At 39.5% G+C, this 22,543-nt stretch overlaps 2 long non-coding RNA genes across 2 annotated transcripts; both read left to right on the top strand.

Annotated features, from left to right (window-relative positions):
• The first annotated feature begins 5,784 nt into the window (after nucleotides 1-5,784).
• Nucleotides 5,785-22,355, top strand: LOC124254813. The gene is made up of 3 exons (XR_006892559.1): nucleotides 5,785-5,795; nucleotides 14,467-14,470; nucleotides 22,260-22,355. It is a non-coding gene; the product is annotated as an uncharacterized LOC124254813 (long non-coding RNA).
• Nucleotides 18,297-21,500, top strand: LOC124254811. Its single transcript, XR_006892557.1, has 4 exons — nucleotides 18,297-18,725; nucleotides 19,422-19,538; nucleotides 20,223-20,238; nucleotides 21,183-21,500. It is a non-coding gene; the product is annotated as an uncharacterized LOC124254811 (long non-coding RNA).
• Nucleotides 22,356-22,543: the final 188 nt, after the last annotated feature.

Genomic DNA, 22,543 nt, shown 5'->3' with positions numbered 1-22,543 from the left:
AACCAAATGTGTTTGAAGTGGAACAAGTTTAAAATCTATATTTTAATGGAATTTATTATTTTCTTTTGGGTTCTTATACTTCATACTTATGGGCAAAATCTAAAAGCAGTGGGGCAATATTGCATGTTTTAATTTCCTTGACTACATTTATCACACAAATTCCCTAATCCAAAGCTGGCATAAATTGTTTTTGCTTGTTTGTTGTTTGTTGCTACACAATATTCTAGCTACATGATATCTGTAAATAACTGAGTTTGTACCAGACAATCCAGTTATTGAGATCATAAGCAGCCACACATGCAATCATATAGACTTGATTCTAAACAATGACTAAGTCATTGAGCCTGACAACCATATCCACATCAGCTAGCATTGGTTTCTGGGGAAAATTACACACAAGAAAGTAAATATGAAGGCATCATCTACCTTGACAGTTTTATCTCAGTAACAATATGTCATCAAAGAAGCTTCAGCTGCTTGGCCTTCTAACACAATGAGCAGATGACCCTTTCAAGCAAATTGTGAAGGGGGGACAACTCTAACCGCTAATTAGTTCAGCAAATATAATGTTATTGATGACAATGCATGGAATAACAAGTTCAAGCTGCTATGAAGGGCTCAGTGAATTTCCCATTTATATCAAGCTGACCAGGAAGGGGATTTTCAAAGGAACATTAAAGAAACATTTTTGGATAATTTCTACACCATCATTTTTCTTCAAAGTTATAACTATAGCCTTCTGAGATGGGGCACAAATTCTCCCACCTTTTTCATTCTGAAGTAATTATGCCTTGTATGTCTGGTGTCTGTTACAAACAGTTTCCATGTACACAATAATGATGAAAGCTATAAATGATCATTACTGGCAAATCTTATATGCTAATAGCAGTAATATTAACATAACATTACTTGGAGGCTAAACATGTTATAAAAATAGGGAGCCACTAACTGCTTAGGGGGCCATGTGAACATTTGGGGATGAGAACTTTAACTGGACCATTCACTCAGCATTATCAGCATAGTATTATGTGTGATGGCGTGTTACTGAATACACCCTACCATTATAAATAATAGATCACCACTCTTTTTACAGTGTCATGAATGTGTACATGAACCTGTATATTTTTCGAGTATTTCATAAGAAATATTCTCTGAAAAGTATGACCAAGCAACATACCAATCTCTTATATACTCTCACAAATGGCATAACACAAATAACTTAAATCCCCAAAACAAACTTGAATTGTTATACATACATACCCATCAAGAATGGATGTAACATCATTAAAAAATAATTATGACATAATTTAATTTTCTTTTATTCCCCGTTCTTTTTTAAAAGAAACTATTTACTGTATTATTACATAAAACACTGTGCAAAAATGGCCAGGCTTGCCGATATTTAGATACAACTTACTATATTTTTACACATATTAGCATAATTATTAAACTATAAAATCAAAATCCAATACCATTCACATCATATATTTTCTGGTTCTATTTGTGGGCATAAACATATATTGTTAAAAGGAATAATTAGCTATATTTTAAAATATCATTAGATATTGCAAGAAAGTCATATTTCAAGTTGAGCAGTAACCATTTCTGGGAATGAATGAATCATTATGAATAAAAAATGAATGAAAAACACCTGACACCTAAATTCAGCATCCACAACCAGGAACATTAATTGGTCGCTCACTTATTTTTGAGCTAGTAGAGTAATTACAGTAAAGCGCATGAAAATGAATTCTATTTCGTTTCAGTTTCACGTTTCTACATTTTCTGCGCTGCTATATTTAGCTATTATGGCGGACATCGACTATGGAGCGCTGCCATTGGCATTTTTGGCAATCGGTAGTTAAAATAAAGGACACGAGTTGTGCAGCTGATTTTGATCTTAATAATTGTTTGTCGGTTAAATACATAGTTGACAGTAAGACGTATAATTCTCCATCTTAGTTTTCCCAGTTCTGGTCGTATCCCAGTTCTAGTCGCAACACACCGCCAGATGTTAACGGTGAACGCGCTGCGAATGTTGTGAAGCATGTGCACGTGAGTGTGTGGGATGCACGAGCAGTGTATCCGTGCTCTACATCCTATGTAACGGTTCTGTCTACTACAGACAGACAACACGTACTTATAATAGATCGTCCATACAAGTAAACTGTGAGCTTCCTCCGATGATAACGAGTCCCAGTGTACCAACTTGATTTTTATGCATACTATGATTTTGCTTGCTTGGTTCTTCATTTCATTAAAATGCACATACGAATACACATTTGTTTGCATCTCTGACTCAGGTGTAATCTTGAATACGAGTGGACGTTGCTTAGCACAGCATTGACTACATACATAATACGTTGTGTAGTATATGTGCAACATATACAGTATTGCAGTATGCATATTACAGTAAGGGTTGGACAGAAGGGCAAATAATATCGGTCTGTGACTGTGATACAGACTGGGACAAGGTATCGAAAACCAACAATTTGGACAACACACCATTGTTTGGGTCTTTTAATTGTAAATATGATTCAAATAGCTTAACTAGATTTCGATATCCTCTAATGTACATTTGGTTGAAACTGGAAAATATACATACGCTCAATCACAAGTGTCTCCAGGTCACGGCGAATCATTGGTGTAGGGGCTCGTATTGCAATTCTCGTGCTTTGCATGTGTTGTTGACGCGGCATGGACGCCTTGTAACATCACTATTTGATTATGATTCACAAACACATGCTCTTGATATGGTCGGAATCCTGCCACGGATTAGCAGATATTTATCATGAAAACAGGTTTTTATGTAGGTGGCTTGAAACTTGCTTTTACAAAGGCCAATAGATTCGATCACAATACTTTTCGTTTTACAACTTCTTTTCTCTTAACATGCTGACCTCAAAACTGATTTAAATTATTCTAATCGCTGATTAAAGAGTAAGACAATAAATAGTATGCCAAATTATCGTTACCATGACAACCCTGTGATATTTCACCTTATGTAAGAGAGTAATAAATACGATGCTAGGTATGGCAGTACTACTGCAGCTGATAGTGTCTGTCGTAAATTTTAATAAGTTGCTTCAACGCTATCACTAATCACTGGGTATGTATACAATTATATGTGTGATGGAGGAGATCTTGCGTCGCTAGTTTTCTCAATAATCTGAATACATGTATGTAGCGTGAAACCGGCAGATACCTATAGAAGAAAGTGTTTGCCCTACCTGTAACAACGATGTCCCTTGTATATAGAAGGGATATAATATGGGGATGAATGGCATGTACTTTTATCTTGGCCCGTTTATGAAGATAAATACTGCGATCTTTCACAATAATCTCTCTGGCTATCAGATTGAGGGTACTTTTTAAACATAACTGGTATTTCAATTATTGTATTTATACAGTAACATTCTTCAAACGTTCTCCACATACGTCCGTCAGATACATCGCGCACTACCCCTTTCTCTTTTGATCTCTCAAGCGACTGTTACAAGTTCGGAGAATCCTGGTCAAAGTTGAAACGTCTTAAGACTATTCCCTACTATTCTGTAACATGCACATTGTACCTAAAATGGGTAGAGCTTCCGTTCGGGGGAATATCAGAAGGACAGCGATACACTTGTCTCCAATGTTGTAGAAGACACTCCACTTACTTAGGAAAACAATAACCCAATGAGATATTGCATTCATGTCGGATTCAATTTATTAGGCCCCTATCAGATGTGAACTTGAACATGCAAGGTCTGCGTCTATGTTAGACTAAAGGTCTACGAGTTGTTTAGCAGCACTGGGGCGTAATAGTCATATAGGCCTGCTCCAAACAACGGAATATATATCTTTTGAGAAGGACTTCTCCGACGGGTAAAGGTACAGCAATGCAACATTACGAAAAATCGTTTGTTTCACTATTTTTCATTTCATGTCTCACAGAATATATAATTTGATGGGCGAGAGTTTTTAATATCGTTCTAACTTAGTCGAATTAAGTCAAAATGAGCTGAAATTTGTGTCATGATGCTTATAAACATACACTCATTCATTTACAACCTCCAAAACATGAATTCTGAGCGAAATTAAACATTCTCGCCCCATGGACCAACATATTTTTCGCCCATGGGCGAGATTTTTTAATATCGCTCTAAGTTAGTCGAATTAAGTTAAAATGAGTTGAATTTTGCGTCATGATGCTTATAAACATACGCTCATTCATTTACAACTCCAAAACATGAATTCTCAGCAAGCTTAAACATTCTCGCCCGTGGGCCGGCCCATGGGCGAGCGAGTTTAAATCTAAAGTTTTCGCAAATTTTTTTTTTCATTTTTTCATCCTTGGCATATATTCATAACAACTGCATGTTTAATTTGGTCAAATCACTTGTCAAAAAGTACCCACAGTGCGGAGAGTTTCTGGACTTTTGTGAGTCCAGAAATAAATTGTGACGTGTTAATGACATTTGTAATACTGTTAACACAGCGATGGCTAACAGGTGGCAAAGTCTTGCCGCCATCAGTAACATTTGAAACAAATACAAAATATTCATTTAATGTTTGAGCTTTATCCAAATCTGTAAAAACTGAAGGTATCCCAGAATCATCAGTGACAAGAAGGGGAGTGGGCCCCGATGAAGTACTAACCACCTGATTGAGTAGACTGAGGTGATAAATAGTTATCAAAATTAGAATAAAAGTTTCCCTTAGCTATTCTTTTCAGATTATTTACTTTATTCCTTTGCTTTTTGTATTTAAATAGCTCAGAAGTATTCAGAGATCGAAATGCTTTTTTAGACGTTCTCATTTCTTTTAAGTATGTTACGAGGGGTGTTGAAAAAGTAGTCAAACTAACTATATTCTCGATGTCCAATGTTTGAAAAGAAGCTTCCATTTTATTTTGAAGGAATCATTAGCAAAGTCATATCCAAAATTTCATGTGGGTAATGTGGTTAACGAGATATTAGACATCACAACATTGGGGTATTATGTTTCTTGCAAATTTGCAGAAAATGGAAAACGATCTCCCATTTGGTATCTAGTAATAGTAATAGTCCGCTTATATGGCGCTCACATCCAGGCACATTGCCTGCTCACGGCGCTACGTACATTACTATCCCCGATCATAGGACACTATCGTAGTTTCCGATACTTTTTCAACTCCCTGGGGACTGTACAGCCATGCTGCATATTAGGCGCAATGAACTAAACACTCACATTGCCAGCACATACTCACGGGTACCCATTTTACAGCTGGGTGAACTGAGACAGTGTAGATCTAAGTATCTTGTCCAAGGATACTACGCAAATGTGCCCATCTCGGGAACCGAACCTCGGTGCCTCCTCGAAACAGGGCCTTCAGCGTGATAGGCAGACGCCTTACAACTGCACTATTGCTCTATCTCTTGGATAATGGTATACCCTCAGATAGTATCATATAAAATATGTTCAGCATAGTATTGGATGACTTCCCGTCATCATCAACATTCAAAGATTTGGATTGCTTGATTTACATTTAGACGGGGACTGTTTTTTTTAGGACACCCTCACGTTAAATTTTCAAAAACATTGTGTCCAAATATACAACATATTGAGAGCTGACACTTGTGTGACCATTCAGTATTTAGTTTGAACCCTTGACACTATGTATGAATAAGTGAAAACTTTAGGATGAGTTATATCCTTATGATGACGTCAACTGAAAGGGGGTGGGTACTGTCTCCAAAACAAGCCCTTTCAGTAAACATGAAGGGGGAGTCACTTGAACAAGCGATTATAGTTTAAAATTGCTTTTTTGTGCAGTTTAATATCTATGTTTGACTTTTACCAACATACAACATGTTTTTTGCATATTGTGTTTCAATTGGTGTAGGGGGATTCCTGCCAATACACCTTGATATAAAATTGGATCAAAATCTATTAATTCTTTCCTAAGTTCGCGGCTACCAAGCTTGGCATGTGCAAAACTGTTACACCTTCGCTGTGACCTTTAAAATGACCTCAAGGTCACTAAATTCAAGTGGTGTCGGTAAATCTTATCAATAATCTTGGTACCAAATTTGAACAAAATCCATCATTTCTTTCTCGAGTTCTTTCAGTAAACCGAACGGGGAATCATTTGACCAAGCGATTGTAGTTTCAAATTGCCTTTTTGTGCAGTTTAATATCTAAGTTTGATTCTAGCCGACCTCTACCAATCTCAAACATACAAAAATGTTTCTTGCATATTTTGTTTCTTGAAGTTTAATTTGTGATGCATTTCATTGCTAGTCAGCTAGGCTATTCCATTTGTCCGAACCACAACATACGGAGAGAGATCATTTAGCGGACCGGGTGCTGTACTCTGGAATTGATTACCTGAAAATGTCAGAAAACGGAAAATATCAACAGTTTCCGATCTTGTCGCAAAACCATCCTCTTCAAACGAGCATTCGACTAAGCGCACATGAGCAGGATATGCAGCGCTATACAAATGTCTAATTTGATTTGATATACCCGTTAGAAACCCACCCCCACCCCACCCCACTTTATATTTATACATATCAAAACCTTAAAAGATATTTGCGAAAAGACATGATACAGAGGACAGAAAGAGATTTTATATCGATTATATATCAGGACGAATATCATTTTCGTCATTTGGCTCAGATTTGACAGTTCTTTCTTGGGTTATCGCGCTAACAATCTTTATATTGGCAAAACCCTCAGATTTTTGCTGTGACCTTGAAAATTATCTCAAGGTCACTCCATTTCACTTGTGTCGGTGAATCTCGCAATATACCTTGGTACCAAATTTGAACAAAATCCATCATTTCTTTCTTGAGTTATCGCCCTAACAAGTTTATTTGATGAATGAAATGCAACGAAAAACAAACACCCGCGTATTTACGAGTGATTAAAACTGTTATTACAATTTACGTAAATATTTATTACATTTTACCGCAACGAAAATTATTACAATTTACGTCAATTTTTATTACAATTTGCGTATTACAATTTACGTCAATTTCTTATTACAATTTACGTTTTTATTACAATTTACGTAGTAACAGGCTTTCATTTTTGCATCCAAAATTCGGCGAACAGCAGCAAATTCAAAATCACTAAAAATGTTTATGTCTTTGTCGTTTTGTCTTAGGAATTTACTAAATTGAGCTAAGAATTTTATTGATGGTGTTCCCATGATATTCCTCCCCTTTCTGATTCTTGACTTCCGTTATAAAGGAAACTAGATGTCGACAGAAATCATCATCACTGAGATTCAGGAGACACCGTCCCAGACCACCACTGACACCTTTCCTTTCCTGATACCATGCATTAAAAACCCGTACAGCCCAGTGTCTTTTCTTTTCCGTATGTTTATTTTTAGCCAACCTTTCCAAATTGGTGATTTCCTCAACAGTTAGAGGTGTGCCGAATCGGGACTCAGATTCTTTATTTAAGATCTTTTCAGGAAGGTGTTCTTGCGCTTTTTCAAAGTTTTGTGTTGCACGTAATACTTCTTCATCCGAAGAATTATTTTGCTCAAAGTCATCTTCCACTCACACAACAAAGTCTATATTAGAAATTTCACTTTCAAGAAGATGTTCAAAGTCTGAGTTAATGTCACTTTCCGTAAATGCATTTTGCAAAAACCTGCTCTGCGTCAAAAATAAGTTATCATCACTATCATCAGTCATTGCTACCTTCGTACCTTTCACCGTGCAGTCACTCGTGCGTATGGATGAAAAGTATGGTTTGTGAGTTTTATATAGCGTCAATAGGAATTTACACGTCAACATTTCGAAGCGTGAAGCAATATGCACGTGCTTTTACGGCGCTTATTATACTGAAACCAGTTGCGATATTCCGAATGGCGAAACCGGTTAAGAATTTAGGTTTAAGTAGAATAGACTCCTCAGACGCGTCAATAGTTGACCACGAAGTTAATACATAGTCTTACTGGCAGCGAGTGTATGTACCCCTACATCGAGTTAACGCTCGAGCCGTGTGTGTCTAGTATGGAGTATCATTCACAGATAGTCTTACTGGCAGCGAGTGTATGTACCCCTACATCAAGTTAACGCTCGAGCCGTGTATGTCTAGTACATGGAGTATCATTCACAGACAGTCTTACTGGCAGCGAGTGCATGTACCCCTACATCGAGTTAACGCTCGAGCCGTATATGTCTAGTACATGGAGTATCATTCATATACAGTCTTACTGGCAGCGAGTGCATGTACCCCTACATCGAGTTAACGCTCGAGCCGTGTATGTCTAGTACATGTAGTATCATTCATATACAGTCTTACTTGCAGCGAGTGTATGTACCCCTACATCGAGTTAACGCTCGAGCCGTGTATGTCTAGTGCATGAAGTATCATTCACAGGCAGTCTTACTGGCAGCGAGTGTATGTACCCCTACATCGAGTTAACGCTCGAGCCGTGTATGCCTAGTACATGGAGTATCATTCATATAAAGTCTTACTGGCAGCGAGTGTATGTACCCCTACATCGAGTTAAAGCTCGAGCTCTGTATGTCTGTCTAGTACATAGAGTAACGAAAAACCAATTAAATTTTATCTTATAATATATAATACACAAACACAGGATGAGGCTGTACCCAGTCGTAGAAGAAGTAGCAAAAACAATGGAAACCGTAGACGGGTTTCGTTTGAGACAGTTATGCGACATAAAACGTCAACAAGAACAAGATCGAGACATACGGACAGCATTATGTATGAAATACCATAAAGCTTTCAATTTCGTGGATGGGACTGATACCACCCTTATGGCAACCAGCATGGGATTAGGAGCAGTAGGTGTCGGTTTGTTGACCACCATCGTAGCCGCACCCATAGTGCTGGGCATTTAATAACAGCTGGGGTGTCAGGGCTGGTGGGGTTGGTGTTTAAGTTTGCATCCCGTAGATTACAAAGCATTAAGCATTGAAACACGACGAAATTAGAATTCTAGCCGAAGCAAAGTTAAACACCATAGACGACCGTATTTCCACCGCACTCACTGACAGTAAAATCTCAGAGGAAGAATTTCGTTTGGTCCTCTCTGAACTCGCAAAATATCACAGAATGAAACAAGAGATTCGGTCCAAGTCTCGTAAAAGCACTGCCATCAGTGAAGACGAGAAAAAAAAGTACATAGAACAAGGGATACAACAAGCCCAACAAGCTTTCTTTACGAAAACCAAAGAAATCATAGGATATTCACATTAAATTGTTTCGCTGAGATCAACATAATATAGTTTATTGATGTGAAAATTCATTGCTAGGACAAACAACACTTACCTCCATGTTGAGTGATCACAATAGTGCACGTGACCAGGAACTGTTGGCTTGAGCCATAGGCCACGCGACCAGGAAAGTGCCGATTCGCGGTCATAGTGACCTGGAAGTTGGCTGGGGATTCAAAAGTGGTGTGCACTCTAGCGGAGAGAGATAAGGGCCTGACAAGGGTTTATTCATGAAATAAAGCTTTACAGAGTCTTTTGTCAGAAGTGATCTCATACACTCGCTGCAAGTAAGACTGTATATGAATGATAATCCATGTACTAGACAAACACGGCTCGAGCGTTAACTCGATGTAGGGGTACATACACTCGCTGCAAGTAAGAGTGCCTGTGAATGATACTCCATGTACTAGACATACACGGCTCGAGCGTTAACACGATGTAGGGGTACATACACTCGCTGACAGTAAGACTGTATATGAATGATACTCCATGTACTAGACATACACGGCTCGAGCGTTAACACGATGTAGGGGTGCATATACTCGCTGCAAGTAAGAGTGCCTGTGAATGATACTCCATGTACTAGACAAACACGGCTCGAGCGTTAACTCGATGTAGGGGTACATACACTCGCTGCCAGTAAGACTATCTGTGAATGATACTCCATGTACAAGACACACATGGCTCGAGCGTAAACTCGATGTAGGGGTACATACACTCGCTGCCAGTAAGAGTGCCTGTGAATGATACTCCATGTACTAGACATACACGGCTCGAGCGTTAACACGATGTAGGGGTGCATATACTCTCTGCCAGTAAGACTGTATAAGAATAATACTCCATGTACTAGGCAAATACACAGCTCGTCCGTAAACACGATGTAGGGGTACATACACTCGCTGCCAGAAAGAGAGTATCTTAAGGATACTCCATGGGCAAGAGATACACGGCTTGAGCGTTAACTAAATGGAGGGTTACATACGCTCGCTTCCAATAAGACTGCCTGTGAATGATACTCCAAGTACTAGACAGACATACACGGCTCGAGCGTTAACTCGATGTAGGGGTACATACACTTGCTGCCAGTAAGACTATCTGAGAATGATACTCCATGTACTAGACAGACGTACACGGCTCGAGCATTAACTCGATATAGGGAAACATACACTCGCTGGCAGTAAGACTATCTGAGAATGATACTCCATATACTAGACAGACATACACAGCTCGAGCGTTAAGTCGATGTAGGGGTACATACACTCGATGCCGTTAAAACTGTATATGAATGATACTCAATATACGAGACATACACGGCTCGAGCGTTAACTCGATGTAGGGGTACATACACTCGCTGCCAGTAAGACTGCCTGTGAATGATACTCCATGTACTAGACACACATGGCTCGAGTGTTAAGTTGATGTAGGGGTACATACACTCGCTGCCAGTAAGACTATCTGTGAATGTTACTCCATGTACTAGACATACACGGCTCGAGCGTTAACTCGATGTAGGGGTACATACACTCGCTGCCAGTAAGACTGTATAAGAATGATACTCCATGTACTAGACAAACACGGCTCGAGCGTTAACTCGATGTAGGGGTACATACACTCGCTGCCAGTAAGACTGTATAAGAATGATACTCCATGTACTAAACATACACGTCTGTTTGTTCGTTAGCCACTAGTTTGTTTTGATCTAACTTCCTTACACATTTTTGAATAAACAAGTATGGAAACGTAATACTCTTTTAGTTGTGACTTTAATGGATTTAAATTGGGAAAACCTGTCAGGAATCATTAACACAGAACCTGCAGACAACAAATACTATCCATGCAAAGAGACCAATTATAAAACACAACGCAAAGCATATTACTTCAGTAGCCAGCTGACACTTGTCACACATCTGCATCGTTCTGCTGTCACTGGGCGTCTCTTTCACATCTTTCAAGCGCTAAGCGCCTATTACAAAGGGATTTAATGTGTGCCAGAAACGTTAAATGTGAGTAAAAGATTAGACCCAAGAACTTGACCTCCTTAACAACTTTGATGGGAGAGCCATTTAAAGATAGTTCTGGGTCTTTATGCGGTTTATATTTACGGCAGAAATGAATACAATTAGTTTTCTATTTAGAAAATAATTCAAAGCCGTTTTCAAGACACCATTTTTTTTTTTTTTAAACACAACTGCAATTGCCGTTCAATAGTATGCAGTTTTTTACCGCGACAAGAAATATTAAAATCATCCACAAAAAGAGTCATTTAGAACCTTTGATAAACTGTTGATCTTGATACTATTGCTACAGCTTGGAGATTAGTTTTGAGTGTAACAGGGCTGTGTATAAGATCCTGCCCCACAAGGATAGAAGATCCTCACGAGGTCCGTTCACCCGGAGGAGAAAAAACAATATTGGGCTTTAAACTGACGTAAGGTAAAATTGCGTGTCTATATATGTTTCCTGCAGACAAAATGCCGATGGAGTTAATCTGGACTAATGGCTGTATTTCATCGAAATTAGTCTGTAGTCCTTTACAGTTCCACTGCACGATGTTTTTGGAAAAAGCTATCTTTTCGGTGGGTAAATAGGGGATCTACCCCTCACTGTTTTCGAGGGCAAAAAGCAATGTGCCCTGGGATGCAAGTGGCATGTTGTGTTTTACTGTTTTGTTACAGTGGTATGCTGTGTTTTACTGTTTTGTTACAGTGGTATGTTGTGAATGTTGTGTTTTACTGTTTTGTTACGGTGGTATGTTGTGAATGTTGTGTTTTACTGTTTTGTTACAGTGGTATGTTGTGAATGTTGTGTTTTACTGTTTTGTTACTGTGGTATGTTTTGAATGTTATGTTTTACTGTTTTGTTACAGTGGTATGTTGTGAATGTTGTGTTTTACTGTTTTGCTACAGTGGTATGTTGTGAATGTTGTGTTTTACTGTTTTGTGATATTTGTATGTTGTGAATGTTATGTTTTAATGCTCTATTCATAGTATCAATAAGTCGCCGTGAACCATATGAAATGAACTTATCCAAACCCTAATTACACGTACTATCTGTATATACTGACTCTCAAGGAATAAATAATTGAATGGTGAAATTAAATTTAATTAAACGAAAAACCGTAGTATTTTAAGAGAAGCAAACATGACGAAAAATTGATTTATTTTTATTGATGATAACTATGGTTGCTTGACGTTATCGATCATAAGTGTTGCAATAACTCTCTCCACGTGTATATATCCGAAACACGAACGTACGGAACAACGAAAGGGGTATTACTAAGATACCCATTGTTTATCTCAAGTTCGTGAGTAGAAGGTAAACCACCATAACAGGAAATGATAATGATTCCACTTCTTACATATAAAGCTGTGGATGTCTGATATATCTTGTTCTGGCATTGTTGGTATGGTCATGCATCTCTGCATGTACCTTTCACTTAATCAACTGTATACTGTCCTTATGTTTGTAATATGTAATTTCAGCTTCTCATACCAACACTGTCGCCCGTGTCACAAAGCGTCAACATGTCCTGGAGTATCAACCAGTCCTTTACGGATTTTAATATATATTCTACAACATACCATAAGGAGAAACTCAAGCCAACTGACTCCACTGTCCAGTTCATTGTGAGGGGAAATGAACTTCTGTCTACAAGTATCAACACACATACAGAGAACGGGACGAGGATTCAGCTAAGTCTCAATACATCCCTGGAAGGAAGGACGCTGGTCAGTTGACGTGCAGGATGCCGGTGTATACACCCCAGGCACGCATTACAGTGACGAGTCTCTTGAGATGCGGACTCAGCTTCTTATTGTACTCAGTAAGTGTACAGGAAATCTGAGCACGATTAGTTTCCCAGTAGCCTAGTGGTTAAAGCGTTCGCTCGTCAGGGCAAAGGTTCGATTCCCCACATGGGTACAATGTGTGGAGCCCATTTCTGGTGTCCCCCGCCGTGATATTGCTGGAATATTGCTAAAAGCGGCGTAGAACCCAACTCACTCACTCACTTTTACACGGATGTCGTTGCGGGGACTGATTACGATAGCGATGAGCGCTACCATAAAGTTTTATCCTCATTTATCATGTTATAGAATCCAGATGTAAAACACTTGTTGGCTGGGGAAGGGCAAAGAGTGCCACTAATCCATTAATCTATCTTCATTTAAAGTTTGGCTAAATATTTCCTACAATCGCCAGCTGCTGACGGAATGCTGTAAATCCAGCTAGGGTCTATGCAGGTAGCAAAGGCACTATAAGGCACTATAAGTCCCTACTATGGTGTCCTACCTTCATTTGTTGGCGATCTATTGCCCGTTTTTATGTTGTATTGTCATCTATAGTTAAACTGTTTTAGATTTAATTACTAGTTTTAAATTCGTCTCTGTGATAATCGAGTTATTTTACTTTCCTTCGTAGACTGGTTTTTATAATTTACTATTACTTACTATGTATACCAATTAATTGTTCTCGTCACGATATGGCTGAAATATTGCCGAGGTGACGTTAAATAATAACTCACTCAGTCACTCACTCTGATACGAGTTAAATGTTTTGTGACATGGAGAACTTGGTCCACACTTTTAAGAATAATGGTTGGTGTCAGCGAAGTGAAAATGTTGTGTTGAACAAGTAACCTAAGAGAAGGTGTAGAATGTTGGATCCTTTAAATGATATCTTACTCTAGCTTGCCATCCTATTTCAATGAAATATGTCACTATCATGCGGGAAATAATGACAAATAGAAATTTAGCAAATGTTGATATGTAAACAGTTTGTCCGTAGGGTGGTGTGCAGACATTTATATACCACTCCACGCTTTCCATCAAGACAACGGATGAGAAACTGCAATATTCTGAAACGTTCACGATAAAACAGTTATCAGAGTTGTTAATTCCATTAGTAATATATAATACTATTAATATATAAAATAGGAGATATGACACAACCTTGTAGAGAACCAAAAAGACGAAAGGGTACACTGTGATATTTTATGGTCTGTTTACAAAGAAATGAACCATTGGTATAATATGGTTACGAACCAAATCAGAAGACTTGACCATCTAACAACACGGTCCATCAAGTCGTCCCGCATGACCAGCAAGGTTGCTCGGGGCGAGTATTCTAACCTTTGGAAGACGACAACATCACAGTTACTAGATATCGTATAGCTAAACAATGACAAGGTATACTTTATGACAGAAAAATACATCACATTCTTTGTCCTTTTCAGATGGACCAGACACGTTGCTGTTTAGCGGTAACCAAGATGCATCAGAAGGTGACCCACTAAAAGTGAGATGTTCTGCTGACTGTAACCCTGCCTGCACTGTAACCTGGTGGAACACATCCAGACAGACGGTGATTACAGGACAGGGGGAGGCTGTGTTGTCTATACCAGCTGTAGACGTATCTGTGTCTGGACTGTACACGTGTCACGTCAACAACACACATGGGAGTGCATCACGACACCTGACTCAACGTCAACGTAAGTGAGTGGGTGAGTTTAGTTTCACGCCGCACTCAGCAATATTCCAGCTATATGGCGGCGGTCTGTAAATAATCGAGTCTGGACCAGACAATCCAGTGATCAACAGCATGAGCATCGCTGTGCGCAATTGGGATACGATGACATGTGTCAACCAAGTCAGCGAGCCTGACCGCCTGATCCCGTTAGTCGCCTTTTACGACAAGCATGGGTTACTGAAGATCAATTCTAGCCCGCATCTTCACGGGTCGGATATTCAACGTAAGATTGTATTGTAATTATGCTACATAACCTGGAAACATCAAACTACACACAATGCATCAGTCTAGGTGCCCTGGCAATACAGGCAACTTTAGAAGTATCATGGTTTCTGATTGAGAGTTCGTAAAAAGCTTTCTTGAGGATGTCAACTATTCCTTTAATAACGGATTTGCAATGTATAAAAGATGTTTTTATAATGCATGACCATGAATGGAATAGTATTCTATTTCTTTACTGGTATCGTTGGTAGCAACCCATACCTATCCATTCAAAGTCCTCATACATATCCTGACGACATAAGGCAACAAAAAGACTAAATTAGATGCCAGGGATGCCATACATTTTCCAATTTCCTAAAACTAAACTTACCCACGAAGACACCTGCTGAAAAAAAACTGAGCGAAAGCTTTAACCATTAGCCTACCGCTCCGTTAAACCAACTCTTTGGGATGTGGCAGTGGGAGCCGCACTAAACCATAGCTCATTGCAATCCAAAAGCCAGCTTGCCAATGTTCCTTTTGAGTTCATCTGCATCATTTTTCTAGATGGTTTCGAACCTAGACCCCCCACCGTCGGCGTCGCTGTCCCTGTAGCCGTTGTCTCCTCTGTCCTGATCATCATCATCACTGCTGTCGGTGTGATATGTGTTTGTAAAAGAGTGAAGAAAGGTATTATAAAAATGAATAATAAATATGTTATAATGTATACTGTAGTTCATTTCAGTTTATTTCTTTTCAAAATTGATGGTAATATTTTATGACTAATATTATTGCTTCGATGTTGATGCTGTCGAAGATTTACATTTGCTGCATAATTGGGTTTCGTTTACCTTTCAGGAGATCGTCAGCACAGGTACGTACACTGTTGGTATATGAAGCTTGTGTAAAGCCCATTGCTGTTTTACCATTGCTGCGTTCGATCCCCGACCGCGTCACACCAAAAGACGTTAAAATATGGTACTTGTTGGTCCCTGCCTGGCGCTCGGCATTAATGGGTACATCAAGGACTGGTCGGCCCTGAGTCACTAAAATGAGTGGGGTATTCATGCTTCACTGCGACATGGTATCTCAGTGGGCTAGCACTATAAAACCAGCTGTAGTCTGGGCTAGTAAAGGCAGCCGCACATACACATACACACGCATGCACGTCGTCATATGAGCAAAATATTCTCAAGTACGACGTTACATCCAATTTCACCTCACCTTTACTATAGCTGGAATATTGCTGAAAGCGACCTAAAACCATACTGACTGTTCCTACTATGGTCTGTAGTATGGCATCTGTATCTGCAGTAGGTAAAGCGATGATTCATGAATTAAGTGACTTAGATATTACAGTTAAAATATATTAATCTGGGCCCACTTGCACAAAGCGATCTTAGCGCTACGACTATCTTAAGCCTATTTTGGAGAATAGGAGTTACAATCATTGTAGCGCTAAGATCGCTTTGTGCAAGTGGGCCCAGGACTCAGTCAGCTGTTATTGAACGTTATCTACGTTTCAGATCTGGTGTACGAAGTATGGAGGACAATGAAAGTCATATTCAGCTTCAACCCCGTCGTAAGTGTATGAGGCAACTGGAAATCCATGAAAACTAAAACGTTTCAGTTTCAGTATACGAGATTGGTACAGTATCACTGTCATTTGATATCACGAAAATACCATGCATGTAATGTGAGGAATTAGAAAGGAGCCATGTGAACTGCATGGGTACAGGTCCATACACCTCTCACTTGAGTGGGCCTGTGAAGATCCGGGTTAGAATTGATCTTCAACAACCCATGCTTGTCGTAAGAGGCGACTAACGGGATCGGGTTCTCAGGATCGCTTGCATGGTTGACACTTGTTATCGGTTTCCAGTTGCGCAGATCGATGTTCATGCTGTTGATCACTGCATTATGTGGTCCAGACTCGATTATTTACAGACCGCCGTCATATAGCTGGAATATTGCTGGAGTCCGGCGTTAAACAGCCAACAAAACAATCCACACTCGAATGATTTACTTCCCGAACAGAATATATGGAGTTTTCTCTGCCCTTTCTGCAAACATGACTGATGGTCTTCGTATTTCATGCTGTAAATACGACAACTCACGAAATAGGAAGCAGGATGAAACATTCATAGTCTGTTCAGTTTCAACACTTACTCGTTATTCTCATACGTTTCTTTGTCTGTGTTTTCTTGTCTATTCTATTTCAGAAAGACATTCTGCTGGGTAATTATCGTTTCATATCATTGGCATGTAATATATTTATTGCGAATAATTGTAGTTCGATTTAGAATTCGTACCAATGATAACTGTAACGTTTCACTGTCAGTGCATTTCCTCATCAGTGGAAGATCAGGATGAAATTCGGGAATGTTTTCATGTACATTTTAAGAAATAGCAAGTACAACATAACCTTCTTAAGTGTATTATAGTTTATTACCCACGTGGTCAGCGTATGGGTAGTTGCATACTAATCTCGTACGTCACACGAGTGTCGTATCGCGTTGACCTGTGTCGTAACGACTTGACCTGAGATTCTAACGATTCGATTGGATAACCGATGACCTCTCAATTAGGTCATATTCTGACGTAACTATTTTTTCATTCATAACAAACACGTGAATTCATTCATTCTACAACTTCAATGCATTGTGGGAATGTAAACATTGCGAACGTTGCCGTGTCGGTGTTTAATTGTGAGTCGAACTGAGACATTATATCCGTCGAAAAACATAAACGCAATGTTTCCACCAGTGATGTTAGCCGAATGAAGCAACTGGAAACCAAGAAACGAGGTGCTACGGAGTAGTTTACTGTAGAAGGCTGTACGAAGCGATGACAACTGACATGCATCGTGCCGTCGGTTACCAAGGCAGTGACGTCATTACGGGGTGACGTCATGCAAATATTATACTACAGTACAAACTCTTCCGCAACCTCTTTATGAAACCGGTTTCGGTTTGAAACCAAAAACATAACAAAAATACGCTATTTTGTCAATTTAATGCATGCAAGACGTGGGTAATAAATAAAATACCACACTATGTCTCATTACATACGAATTATACGAAACTCGTGACCTTCCTGTGTTATCTGACCTCGCTTTCGCTCGGTCAGATACCATAGTAAGGACACTCGTTTCGTATAATTCGTATGTAATGAGACCTCGTGTAGTATTCTCTATATACCTTATTGTTAAGCATTGATACTCCATTCGTAACTACTCGTTCCTTTCTGTCACCTGAAAGAAGACTCGTACCCCTCTCGTAGCCATTTTACTGAACTTGACTCTGTCCGAGCGCAACAGCGCAGAGAGAAAGAAATAGTCAAGGTTGTGTTTAACATGCTTAAATACTTTATAATGTTAAAATATCCTGGCTATTAAAATTCAGGAAACGTAGGAGGACTATGCAATAATTAAAATATACTTGAAGTGTCTGGGGAAAAAGTATGCAAACCAAAATGAAAATGATTTCAGCTAACTAGTTTGACCCAATTTCTTCTCTACATACGCGTATCCTGATTGGCAGAGGGAATATTTCTCCCGGACATGGCTACGAGAGGTTACGGAAAGGGACGAGTTATTACGAATGGCAGATACTCCAGATATAGTCATAGTTTAACATCCATTACGTACATCACGATCCAGGAAATGTTTCCACACCAATAACCTGAACTAAAATTAATTCTAAAGTCTGAATTTCAGCGTGGTGGTTAATATCCGTGAGGTGGAAACAGATGGGAGCTATGAGGAAATAGACGGTGAGTTGTCATGTGGCAATAAGGACTGACTGACTGAGTTTGGTGTTACGCCGCTTTTAGCAATATTCCAGCTACCTCACGGCGGGGGGACACCAGAAATGGGCTTCACAAATTGTACCCATGTGGGGATTCGAACCCGGGTCTTCGGCGTGACGAGCCAACGCTTTAACCACTGGGCTACCCCACCGCCCCTGGCAATAAGGAAATGATAACCAAACAATACATAATTGTAATATAGTCTTTGCGTATAAATAATAAATTAACTTTCGAGCTGGTCAAAAAACGTCTTTAAATCTGTATTGACTGCAAACCTACGACACTGAAGCTCGTCTTTCACCCTTCAAGAACTCATAAACTAAATGTTCTCACAATAGCAAAACGTACTTGTACATGTACAGATGCAGTTCTCATTGTTAATAACCCACATAAGATCCGGATGAAAAGTGGTCTTCAGTAACCCATGCTTGTCGTAAGAGGCAATTAAAGGTTTCGGTGGTGAGGCTTGCTGACTTGGTTGACACATGTCATTGTATCTCAATTGAATAGATCGATGCTCATGATGTTGATCACCGGATTGCCTGGTCCAGACTCGATTATTTACAGACCACCAATTACATATAGCTGGGATATTGCTGAGTGCGGCGTTAAACAGCAACCAACTAATCATCTTCATAAACAGAGTATATTTGTCTCCAGTACCACTTGGCAACGTAGACGACATCGTCCCTGTTGTTGCAGCTTACTCCATCATCCTCACTGCTGTCTCAGTTGTAGTTGCAGCAGTTGCCGTCCTTGTCTGCAAGGATGCACGACGTATGTACTGATATCTCCCTTATTGAAGTTGTACTTATAAAACCTGACTGTGTGGCATGTGATGTTCCATATGTAGTCAGATGAACAACGGAAAACATAATGAACATGCACTCACAAACATGAACAAGGAAGTTGGCGGTTAAGTGTAACCGTCAGACTGGTCCTGCCGTGATATTGCTGGAATATTGCTAAAAGCGGTGTAAAACTAAACTCAGTCAGTCAGACTGGTCTAGTGATGATGATTTTGAAATTTTACGTGCGGTTCCCGTCATGATGCGTATTTCACGCACGTGAGTGAACAAAATAACTTAGGGTGAGTGAGTGTAGTTTTACGCCGCTTTTAGGAATATTCCAGCTTCAGCAGAAATGGACTTCGACGTGACGAGTGAACGCTTTAACCACTAGCTAACCCCACCGCCTACAAATAACTTAGACCATTTAAATAGTTGACGAGATTCACCAAACAGTTACTCTATCAGGAGTGGTATGCTACACATATCGGCGAAATCAAACTGCATTGGTGTTGTGAAAATCATTGCTTGTAACACGACATGTAGCGTTACCATTACCTTAAACAATTATACAATGACAAATTATAGTTTTGTTTTAGAAATATCACATTTATATATATTTTGATATATCTTTTGAGTTGATAGTTTGCTAATTGATAATGTTTAATTACAGATGGTCATACCGTGAGGTATGTATATAATCGTTATAATGAAAACCATTTCAATAAGTTTCTTTAAAACATAATTTATTCAAAGGACGTAATTGTTTCATGATATGTCACAGTGCATCGAAATCCAATCTCTTTTACACGTTTCCAGCATCCAGCAAACGGTGATTTCCCATTTTTGGCAGTCTGTTGTGCACTGGACCATGCAGGTGTTGTATCTCACTGCCAAAATTGGGACAACTGGTGAGACCAATTAAGATCAATTAGGCCTCGTAATGAGAAGGCGTTTCAAAGTCATTTAGCAGGTATGGCAGCGATATATGACTGTGTGGGACGCTTCCTTTACCTTTCATGCTACAAAACATTGATATCCTGCTGTCTGTAGCGTAGTGTTTGATTGTCGCGCGACAAACATCCCACGAAGAAGGCCGGACCACTGATCCTTGCCGTCATCGCCGCGGTGTTGTTTACATTAATTAATGCGCGTTCCCTTTGGCGCAACACAAAAGAGCTTTAAATGATGTTTGTAACATTCTTGTTCTTCCAAACACGGAATATCAATGATAAATATCGGACTTTATTCTGTATGTGTTTTTGATTTGTTTAAGTTTGAACGAGGAACTACTTTGTGCTGCTGATAACTGTAGTGATAGAGAATACGAATCAGCTGACGACTTTTGTAAAGGAGGCAATTGTGACATGAAAATATAATAAATATAATATAAATATGATAAATAGACTACTTCATGCTGTTAATGTGATAAAGAGACGATTTCAGGATGTTTGTCAAACCTGAAGTGAAGATATGGCTTTCTGACTTCAGTCGATGAGGTATCCATCGTATTTGAAAAAATGCATGAAACACATTGTAGTCACTATTTGTCATCCTGAGCAACATTGTGATGCATATGGAATTCGGTAAATGTGTTTTTATGTAACCATTTGTATCATGCTTGTTTTCTCAGCAAATGCGGTACATACCTAACTGTGGTAGGAGATAGACTATCAAGTGACGCAAATGATCATGAGTCTCCTTATGCGGCCATCAACAACGAAGATATGTTTTCCCTACACGATTATGAGAGGCTTCTAAGGGAACAGTTCCAAATCTACACGTCTCTCCACCCTTCAGCCTCCTCTACACAGCACCCTAGCACCAGATGCAGCCTTATGTGAGTGAACAGTTCCACATCTACACGTCACTCCATCTTTAGACCCTCGACCGCCTCCGTGGTGTAGTGGTTAGAGCGTCCGCCCGGAGAGCGGAAGGTCGCGGGTTCGATCCCCGACCGCGTCATACCAAAAGATGTTAAAATATGGTACTTGTTGGTCCGTGCCAGGCGCTCGGCATTAATGGGTACAACAAGGACTGGTCGGCTCGGAGTCAGTATAATGTGTCTGAGTGGGGTATTCATGCTTCACTGCGGCATGGTATCTCAGTGGGCTAGCACTATAAAACCAGCTTCAGTCTGGGCTAGTACAAGCAGCCGCACATACACATACACACGCATGCACGTCGTCATATGAGCGAAATATTCTCAAGCACGACGTTAAACCCAATTTCACCTCACGTGAGTCACCTTTAGCCCCTCCTTTAGAGAACCACAGTACAAATCCCACCTTTATGTGAGAGAACATATCTAAACGTCCCTCCATCCTCCATCTTCATACACAGACAAACACAATACTGTGTGAAAGGACAACCAAAGTGAAACGTTTACCCCGGTGTGCGACTGTACACCGCACCTAGTACAGTGGTTTTAATCTACATCACGTGATTAAAATAAAGTGATATGTGATTACATATGCAGTGTTGTTGTTTTTCATTCAAAACAAGAAAGGAAACATAAGAATATTATTAGCTCTTACGTCAGCCAAAAAGACAAAATGCGACAACACCCTACCCCCACCATACCCCATCCCCCTCACACACCCACAGACACACAAGCGCGGGCGCGCACGCACACACACACGCAGCACAAACACTCACATACAAAGCGAACAGGAATTTCAATTTTAACATAGAACACTTGTAAACAAAGTCGTCTTTATTTCAAATTAATTTCTACAAGCTGTTACAAAGCATTGGTGGAGGCAAACACCTTAATACATTAAATCTGAGTTAAATTATCCTTGAATAACAAACGAAAAGGGAGCTGAAAAGAAAACGTAAAGCAAACACTGAATTAGTTACAATTATATTGTATCTTTATCGTTATTTTGTCAGGAATCATTCCGTGTCATTTCATTCCTTCTAAACAGAATAATCTCAATCCAATCTCAAATTCCGAATGTCCCATGTGTCATGTCTGTTTGGAGTTTAAAA

Source organism: Haliotis rubra, unplaced genomic scaffold, assembly GCF_003918875.1.
Source record: "Haliotis rubra isolate DU_JTF1 unplaced genomic scaffold, ASM391887v1 Scf583, whole genome shotgun sequence".
In the NCBI taxonomy this organism is placed as follows: Eukaryota; Metazoa; Mollusca; class Gastropoda; order Lepetellida; family Haliotidae; genus Haliotis; species Haliotis rubra.
This window is presented reverse-complemented; position numbering and strand designations above follow the sequence as displayed.